Source organism: Anarrhichthys ocellatus, unplaced genomic scaffold (genome assembly GCF_004355925.1).
Source record: "Anarrhichthys ocellatus isolate YVR2014 unplaced genomic scaffold, GSC_Weel_1.0 scaffold8, whole genome shotgun sequence".
In the NCBI taxonomy this organism is placed as follows: domain Eukaryota; kingdom Metazoa; phylum Chordata; class Actinopteri; order Perciformes; family Anarhichadidae; genus Anarrhichthys; species Anarrhichthys ocellatus.
In genome coordinates, this window is record NW_022280038.1 from 1873320 (window position 1) to 1883324 (window position 10005).

General features: G+C 42.3%; 1 protein-coding gene across 1 annotated transcript in view; it reads left to right on the top strand.

Annotated features, from left to right (window-relative positions):
- The first annotated feature begins 4981 nt into the window (after positions 1-4981).
- dok4 (docking protein 4) overlaps positions 4982-10005 on the top strand; it is a 55265-nt gene continuing 50241 nt past the window's right edge. Inside the window, exon 1 of the mRNA XM_031848242.1 lies at positions 4982-5344. The gene's annotated coding sequence lies outside the window, so the exon portion shown is untranslated. The remainder of the gene's footprint in view (positions 5345-10005) is intronic.

The window sequence follows — 10005 nt, forward strand, 5'->3', positions numbered from 1 at the left end:
ACACACACACACACACACACACACACACACACACACACACACACACAGCCTGTATATACTGTAGAGATGATGGTTTGTTATTAACCCTACCGTAACTCTTGTAATACAACACCCCTCCCAGTTTAAGCAGGGCTGTTAAAAACCCTGCAATTTTTATTCTGTTAAAACATTTAAGGATTTATCCTTTCATTTTTTATTCTAAATTTAAAGTTGACCGTCTTTCCATTTTTAAAAGATGGGTTCAACATTTTCAAATACGCCACAATACATTAATTACGTGCCACATGCACGAAAGTTATTGTTTTGCTGTAATCATTCATCCTCTTCATAAAAGGGATGTGGACTTGAATCACGTGACTTTTCAGGTCAGACTGGAGTCATGAATGTGATGACTTGACTGAAACTCGACTTTGACATAAACACAAATGACTTGTTACTTTACTTAAACCAGGGCTGCCTGGAATATTGGTCAAATAATTTGGGAAAAACACATATTTGTAAAAACGTTACATAGCATTTGTGAGTCATATAAAAGCATACTACTTTATTTTTTTTATCTTCCTAATTTTGATATTGCGATCAAATACAATTTTACTTTCCCTTCCTATAATGCAAAAAATTGTTTGGTCTGTCGAGAGAAACGAAAAAGAGCAACCATTCCCCAACCTCTCGCGTCACCGGGGTCATGCGTTGTAGTTTTGCTCACATACTTTGACCTCAGCAAGATGGCCCTTCACAAAACGCAAGTAGCGATTCCGCTCTGTTGCTGCTTTTTAAATTGCGTGTTGGAAGTGATTCGGAGTGTTTATTCCCCTTGTGGGCGCAGGCAGTATGTTGATGGAAGTCAGGCGTGACAACAAGCTTTAGAGATCATCTAGTCCCAGGGGTGAGCATGACACACACTGAGCCTGCTTAGACTTTAGCCTTTTTCGTCTTGGAATGACTTGACATTCCCTGCTCCCAAAGAGTGAGCAGGGAATCAACTCTTTCGTTTTCCTGACAACGGATATACACTTTGAATCATTCAGGTCAGCAACCGGTTATAAAATAGTGCGAACAGGAGGTTAAAGGTGCGTTTGTCGACGCGGACCAACAGACTTTCAACAAATCAGACAGATTGATAGATGGATAGATGGCTGGACGGATGGTTAGAATCACCTGAAGACTGTTATCACATACATTAAAAATACTCATCATTTCCCTTTATGCCTCTTGGCATGTAGGGCAGCAACACAAGTCTTCCACTCCTGTCTGTCCTGGGCGAGTCGCTGGATGGTGCCCCATGAGTGGTTTAGGCTCTGCATCTCCTCCACAGTTCTTCTCCATGTGTTTCTTGGTCGGCCTCTTTTTCTTTTCCCTTCTGGTGTCCAATGTAAGGCTGTTCTTGTAATATCAGCAAGATCTTTTCTCAACACATGTCCTATCCATCCCCATCTTCTTCTCATTAGGATGGTCTCCATGCATTCTTGTTGGCATTTGTCATACAGGTCTTTATTTGAAATGGTGTTTGGCCAGAAAATGTGCAGTATTCGTCTTAAACTCTTGGTGTGGAAGGTTGATAGTCTGTTGAGGTCTTCTTGTGTCATTCTCCAGCATTCAGAACCGTACAATAGGGTGGATAAAACACAGCTCTGATATAATTTAAGCTGATCTAATTTAAGTTTGGTCTTGATGGTGTACTGCTGTGACCTCCATATGTTATTCAGTACTTTGAAAGCGTTCCTTGCCTTATTGAGACGATTCTTGATGTCTTTATCTGTGCCCCCATTGTGTCTGACAGTGCTGCCCAAATATGTGAACTTGTCAGTTTTAGGGAGATCTTCTCCATTAACCTGAATTGGTGAGGGATTGTGGGAAATTAAAATAACTGCCACGGATTAAATTATGAGTTGAAGAGAAACTGAAAGTTTATTCCATTCAATTGAAGTATTGAATCTAAAAAGGATGAAATCAAAATTAAGTAGTTGGACAAATATTTAGGCACCTCATTATTTCTGTCTAAGTCCCCACTTGATTTGTATGAATTTCTCCAACTAGAAGCCAATGAATAAATGTTCCCAGTTTTATTTGTGAAGGGTGCATGATGTGCAGTTCAGGACTTAATGCAAATTGAGGACTTGAATTGGTTTGATGACTTGGTTTGATGACTCAGTACATGGTTCTTCAATCTTTATTGTTTTGTTTCCACTGCTGCTTATATTTTTGATATTATATTTATTGTATTATATTTTAGTTTTTTTTTATAGTTACTGTTAATTTTGTTCACGCATTTGTACTTGAATATAACCGGAGTGACAGCAGACCTCTTGAATCTTGCATTTATTTTTTTGGTGATTGCACGCCCTTTGATGAAAAGCATATTGACATTGTAACGTTCAATAGTCTCAGCGCTTCACACTATAGGATGGCGTCCGTTAAATGATATAAGAGACAGGAGGAAGGGTCGGTGGCGTGGCAGTTATAGCGGCATTTGTCAGCTATAAAGAGATCCGCCTGGAACAAGAAATCGATGTATGAGTTTTCACAAAGACGACTACCACACACACCCCCACAGAGGCTGAAGCATCTGCGGCTGAACCTCATCAGTCGACAAAACTGAAAAAAACGCAAAAAACACAACTATAAAGTCTCTTTTGGGAGACGTTCACGTTATTTTGGCCATACCTCCTGTTGGACCAGAGCAACATATCAGGTGAAAGCTCGCCTCCTTGTCTGGTTGCAAAGGATGAAACCTTGACATTGACAGCCCTGAGGTGTTCAGTGCACAGCGGGTGTGAGCACTTTCAGCACCGCTTAGAGTCACGCCATTTTTTCACTCGTGCTCTCACCTGATTGGCCGGCTGATTGATCGGCTGTCAGGGTGACTGATGGCGCCGGCGCTCGTGTCCAACACATCCAAGGTAACGCAGCGATGCGACAACCCCAAAGCTCCCCAATTAGCGTTTCCTCGGCGAACAGAGCGCGGAGGAGAGTGTCAAGTTCATCTATCATTCTGATAGAGTCCGAGTCTCACAGTTGACCCCATTCAAAGCGTCTATTAGTAAAACTGTACTGTCGCCACACACGATCGATGTGTGGGCTTCTCTGACCTCCTCATGTAGGCTAATGGAACTCTGTAATAACCCGCCCGGCTATTATGCGGTTAGTTCACCTTGGTTGAAATGACAAGAGTTGTATTCTATCATACTCTACCTCAATTGTGTCAGCTGCCATGCTTTATGTATGTATTCCTTTCAGAAGAAAGAAAAAAAGACTATTTCGCTCAATATTCATGATTTACATCATGCTGAGTAAGTGTAATTATCGTTTTCACCAATCCGTTGCAGGTATTTTAGTGTCCTGTTTTACATTTTGACTTGTAAAGTTTTTGAATTTTGAATGTTCTTTTTTCTACAATAACCCTTCAAATATGGACATATTTACACATGTAAAAAATATATATTAGCACATGTAAAAAAAAAAAAGGGAAACAAAGCAAACACAAATAAAGTCAGTGGAAGGCCAAAATTATTGTCAAAAAACTGCAAAAAAGGCGAGGTTGCGCATACCCCCCATAAAACCACAATGTTGTTTTTATACGCTGGTTTTTGTACAGATTAAACATACGAGATACAACACCTTAAAGCTACATTTAGTATCTTTTTTATCATATTTATTAAATTATTAAAAATAGCTTTTTACGATAATCATAAAATGAGAAAGCTTGTGAGCCGGCCACCATGTTTACAAACAGTCAATCCAAAACCGCCCACTGACCGGTGCACATCATAGATTATCACTTATATGATAAAACGTTATCTTGTTCATAAAATTTGCCAACTGCAGCTTTAATAGTAAGAAGTAGAAAGATTTTTTTTCTATCTTTTGGATGGAGCCAGAAAAGCCATTTCCCCCGGTTTCCAGTTCATATCAGGCGGCAACCTCCGGTTCTGCCGAGTGAAGCCAATGCAGAAGTATCTTAAAACTTTCATTCTCTCTGCTGACCAGCAGGGGGCGACTCCTTGCAAAAACTTGCATAGACGTCTATGAGAAAATGACCCTACTTCTGACTTGATTTATTACCTCAGTAAACATTGTAAACATGAATTTATGGTCTCAATCGTTAGTTTAAGTCTTCTTCAATACAACATGATGTTTATTTAGTAAATTATGGTCCATTTAGAGTTAAATCGACCATCAAGAGGAATATGCTTTAGGGCGGGCTTACTGTGATTGACAGGTCGCTGTCGCTACCAGAGCCGTATACGGCGTCTCTACGTCACTACTCAAAATATGGTAACTTCCGTTCGTTGGTTGCGAAAAAAACAACATGGCAACGTCCGTAATTCGAGATGGCGGCGGAAAATTCGCCAAATTCGAGGCTTCAAAACAGAAGTCCACAAACCAATGGGTGACGTCACAATTACTATGTCCACCTCTTATATACAGTCTATGGTTTATATGCTATGCCAAGCTAACCGGCTGGTAGCCACATTCATATTCACCGGAAAAACATGAGAGGGGTATCAATCCTATCTAACTGTTAACAGTAAAAAAGAAAATATACATATTATCCAAAATGAAATGTTCCTTTTTAAAAGTAGTCCTTCACATGAAGTGCTTGTCAGAGGGTTGAACCGGATCTGAAATTTTCCAAATAACAACTTCAGCATCACGCGGAACTTCACACAGTGAGCGGTGTGCAAGCTGAGAGGGTTAAGTAGGGTTTGAGCTTTTCTCTATTATGTTCATCTTCATACACCTGCTTCTGCCACAACTTAATGTCTAGTAGTGAAGCATTTCAGCTTCTATTTGTCATCCAGCTACTGCTATCTACTAGCAGGTTGGCTACATTGCCTTAAGAAGTTGTTTAGTCGTTTTAGACTGAGGCTTTTTACTGAGTATTACGGTATGAGGCGGGTCCTGTTGGAGCGTGGCTGGCCGGCTGGGCGTGTTTTGTGTGTGTGTTGTCCTGTCGGGCTCCTCTCCGCTCCACCACAGCACGGCACGGCACGGCTCAGCGTCTCAGACACATTACAGGGAGGAGAGAAAGAGAGAGGAGCGGTGAGCCGCATCAGCGCCGCCGCTGCGTACGAAACAAACCACCCGTGTTGTGTGTCAACAGACAGCCGGCGGCCAGCGCTTAACCCTCGCGCTCCGTCTTTGGATTTAACTGTGGCGTCTGCTGCAGCTGCAAGGAGGTTGACCAGAGCCGGTGGAGCCACTGCAGCAGGGAGGTTAGGAGCGGAGGGGTGAGTCAGCGGAGGCGGAGAAGCATCAGAGACACCCGTCCGAACACCGGGACCCCGCCCGCAGCCTCCACCCGCTGCGCTGGAGCTCACGGACGGTCGCAGCTGTCATCCAGGTAACACGCATTGAAGGCTGAAGCACGAGCTTATGGTGACGCGATGATTGTTTCTCCGCGATGCCCAGCAGTGTAATTACATAATATTATAATAGAGGTGCGACCTTTCTCCACCTTTATTATTATTATTATTATTATTATTATTATTATTATTATGGTTATATTATTAACTCGCTAAACGATAAGTGGCATTATATTACTGTGATATTCATGAAAGTTTTCTGGCGTAATAGTCTACAGTCACTAAAAGACCACATCACACCAGAAAGCTCTAACCAGTGTTGTGCGTCCATCACCATATAAGTTTCTAAAAGATTACCGCTCAATTATAGTCTATTTAATTATAAGGAACTAAATGTGAAATCTAGAATATTGTTATTTTATATAACTATTAAATTATATTCCTAATCCGTGATTGGTTCAAATGTTTTTGAGGCAAAAGTGTCAGATTTAAATCAAACAAACAAATAAGTCGATTAACTGATTATTGTTTTTGAATATTTTCAAAAGTTGTTTTTGAATATTTTCTTCAGCAAAAATTCCTCTGGCTCCAGCTTTCCAGTCTCTGGTTTTATACATATTTCGAAATTTCTGAATAATTCTGAAAACGGCATATCTTTAGGTTTTTTAACTGAAGTCGGTGTAAACAAACATGCTATTTCCCAACTCTTTATTGAGCAAACAATATATTGATTATTGTAGGCAATTACTTACATATCAAACAACACTTCAATAAAAGTAATCTTAGTTGGAGCCTTACCAGAAATAAGAAATACAATCTTTTTTTAGGCTCCACACCACAAGGCATTATTTCTTCCCTGTGCTTCCAACCGTGATACATTTTAGAGATGCAGTGAGTGACTGTCAAGTTGAAAGTATCCAAAGTAAGATTGTTTGCAATTCCATTCGAGCAGCACGCCTGTTGGTGTCACACTGATACTCTTAATGACTATGGATCAAGTTCAGGTAGCGACCCCCCCCATCGCCTCAACTGTTCTGTGGGGAGGAAATGATGCTGTAGCAACGACCCCCCTGTGTCTCCTCATCCCTCCATATATCGACGATTCAATTAAAGCAGCCGGAGTCCATCGGTTTGATTGCCACTGGATACAATCACCACTGTTAGTTTGTTCGGTTTGTCCTCAGTACTGAACATTCATCCCACGTATGTGCCGTTACTCCCTAACCCACGGAGAAGAAAGGCTGATAATGGAGGCCCTGTATTCTTTTATTTATTTTTTTTTTTAAGTGAGTGAGTTTGATCATGCCGGGGAGTTGAGGGCATCCAGGGTGAAGGATTAGTCGTCCAGCACTGTTGCCATCGGAGGCACATGAAGACTGCATACCAGCGTGGTTATGCCTATGTGGTGAGGATATAGCATTATAGTGTGTGTGTGTGTGTGTGTGTCCACTGTGTGGATGAACTCTAACGGAAACCTCTATGGTCTGCATCCCATGAGGACAGAGACACACATACAAACACACTTCTGCATACCTCTTCTGCTAATGGATCAGTTATCATGTGTGTGTGTGTAATCTATAGCGCACACTCGTGGTGAAGCTGTCTAGTGTCTATGCACACAGAACATTCACACGGGTCTCCTGAGTGATGCTCATGCATGCTCTTTCATTATTTGCATTCTGGAGTCTGTGTGTGTGTGTGTGTGTGTGTGTGTGCGTGTGGCTCAATCTCCAGGTGAATGAGGAGAGAGGGGAATACAGTGGGGAGATGGAGGGAGAGAGGGAGGGGGTGGAGGATAAAGGTTGAAGGGATAGTGAGGAGGAGCAGAAGAAGGAGGTTGAGAAGAGAAAGAGAAAAAGGTGAGGGGGCAGGACAGAGGAGGAGGAGGAGGAGGAGGAGGAGGAGGGAGACTTCTCTCCTGTGTTTTTCCTGCTCTAATTTGCTTTGACAGCTGCTCCATTGGCTCAGGCTCTGAACCAGCCTTTACGTTGTATTGGAGGGAGAGAGACACTAAAGGCTGGGCTGCACCAACAGGGAAAGATTTAATCTAAGATTAGTTCTAATCAGAGTTTAGCAAAACTAGGTTTAAAATGAGCAAATCCAGGTTTATAATCGAGGAGAGCTAACTCACAATTCAAATCCAATTTCCGTTTAGTGAATCCAAGTTTAAACCAAAATGAAATAGTTTAAACAATATGGAAATGCTTCCTTACCCCATTAAAAAACAATAAAAATCAATACATTTCTGTGCTGTCGAGACCTAGTTTGCTAAAAATTCAGTTAGTTAGGCTAATGTTACTCACGATAGCTCTAATTTCTCCTCCTTTGAGAAAAACTTGCTTGCTGAATTAATGAAGCAATATGGCCAAATAATAGAAGATAAAAAAACGGACAACAGCACACGATGAGGATAAAAAATAACTATTTTTTGGTGCAACAGAATTGAATTCCATCTCGGTTAAGAGTCAAACTAAACTGATGTTTAATGATCTGACTTCAGACTTAAGTGCAACAATTCAACTGTGCAATACTGTGTCGTCAGCATAGCAGTGGAAATCGAGACCATGGTGGCGTAGGATTGTTTCCAAGGGAGAGCACGTAGAGGATGAAGAGGAGGGGACCAAGTACCGAACCTTGGGGGACACCTTGAGAGACTGGGGCTGTGTCAGAGTTGAATTTATTGATATTTATGAACCGGTGGAGGTGTAACGTGAACCAAGAGAGGGCTGTGCTAGTAATGTGGAGGGAGGACTCGAGACTGTAAAGGAGGATGGAGTGGTTGATGGTGTCAAAGGCTCCACTGAGGTCGAGTAGTATTAGGATGTTGAGGTAGTGGTCATCAGAGGAGGTCGTTGGTGACTTTGATCAGGGCGGTTTCTGTGCTGTGATGAGATCTGAATGCCGATTGAAATAACTCGTACAGTTGGTTGGTGTCCAGGTGAGTTTGGAGTTGGTAGGCAACAGGTGGGGCCAGTAGGGGGAGTAGTCGCAGGAAACAGTGCTAACATCCTTAACCTTTGGAGCATGGAAATGAAATCCTCAAACTGACAGGCTCCCTTTCAGTGTCCAAAGAGACGGCCCGCCTCCTTGGTGGCTGAGGTGATCTGCTCGCCACTGCATGATGGGAGCACTGACACCAAAATAACCCCTGTGTCCAAAATCCAAAGAATGCGGCTGGTGTCACCTGCCCGTGATGACAGGCTACATTACCAGTGTGTGTGTTCGTCTCGTCCTCCACACTGTCATTTCAGCTTATTACAACTCGCAGCCTGTTTTTACATGCGGACAAAGTGACAATTAGGCTTTTAGACTCGAGCTCTGGTTTATGATGTTTGTCAAACTTGTGTTGACATGTGCACAAGCGTTTGACGTGGGCTCTCGTCTAACTAGAGCTGTATGTTTTTTGCGATGATTTGGTTGTGTCCTCTCCCATCAGCTTCTACTCAGCTTAACCACTTTCTTTAGTGAGGAAAAAGTTCTGTATCTGTCCGTGTACATTTGCACGTATGCAGGATGGACGAGGAGAGCGCAGCAGACGAGGGAAGTATTGTGATAGATAGTCATCTCGCAGCACCCTATGGGCGTCATACGTGAGCTGTCAGCGGTGTGTACACTGTCCACCCTTCCAGCTGCAAATCTTCTCCCATAGCAATGGACAGTTTCTCATGGAAATGGAACTGGATGCTGAAAAGCAAGTCCAAACTCTCAACCTAAACTGATATCAGATGACTCCTAGGTTGCCTCATATAGATGATAGATGATTCATCGTCTATATCACGATGAATTGTCACAAATTAGTTTGAGAAAGATAAATAACATAAGTTTATTCACACCTCAGTGGGCTGATTGGTTGGTTGAACCAACCATATGTCACTGGTTGCTGTTATTGTTATTTAAATTGATATTCAGATATTTTAAAAAGTATTATGAAATGGATAAACTGGGATCGGTACAAGTTTCATAATGTTGATCATTTGATAAATTTGCTTCACCACCATGCTCTAAAATGGGACGTGTATTATTAACCATTAATTATGTATAATCACCTGAAACTAGTGCTGAGCGGTATGACCAAACATTTGTATCAACAGCACTTTGAACGTGCGAGCAGGGTTGTTGTAAAACAGTGTCAATATACTTCAGTAATGGCTGTCGAATGTCCGTTCTACAAACTACATGGTGAGACTCATTCAGTGAATTCATGCAGTGGCCGTCCGCTGTTTAAACGTGGCATTTGTAGTTTGTGGCGAGCTCTCCCTCACTGCTTGTTTCCATTTAGTGTCCTCATCAAGTTAACAAGCACATCAACTTAATTAAATGAATGAGTTGGTGGTTTTGTGTGAATGGATCATAATCAGTACAGGCAGCTTCAAGTGTAGCAGCTGGAGCGCCAGCGTCACTCTGTGTGTGTGTGTGTGTGTGTGTGTGTTGGTGTTTGTAAATCAAGGGTACTGCCTGTTTTCTGCATCTGGGGACTGGAGCTTGGTGCAAAGGATTGTGGGTGCAGTCTGGTTCTGGTTGACTGGCCTTGACAGTGAGTGAAAGAGCGAGAGAGACAGAGAGAGAGAGCGAGAGAGAGATGGTCTGTAATTAGTGCTCAGGGCCAACTGACTGCCACATTCCACATCTGTAAATGACAGAGTGCAGGCGGGACTCTCTCTCTCTCTCTCTCTCTCTCTCTCTCTCTCTCTCTCTCTCT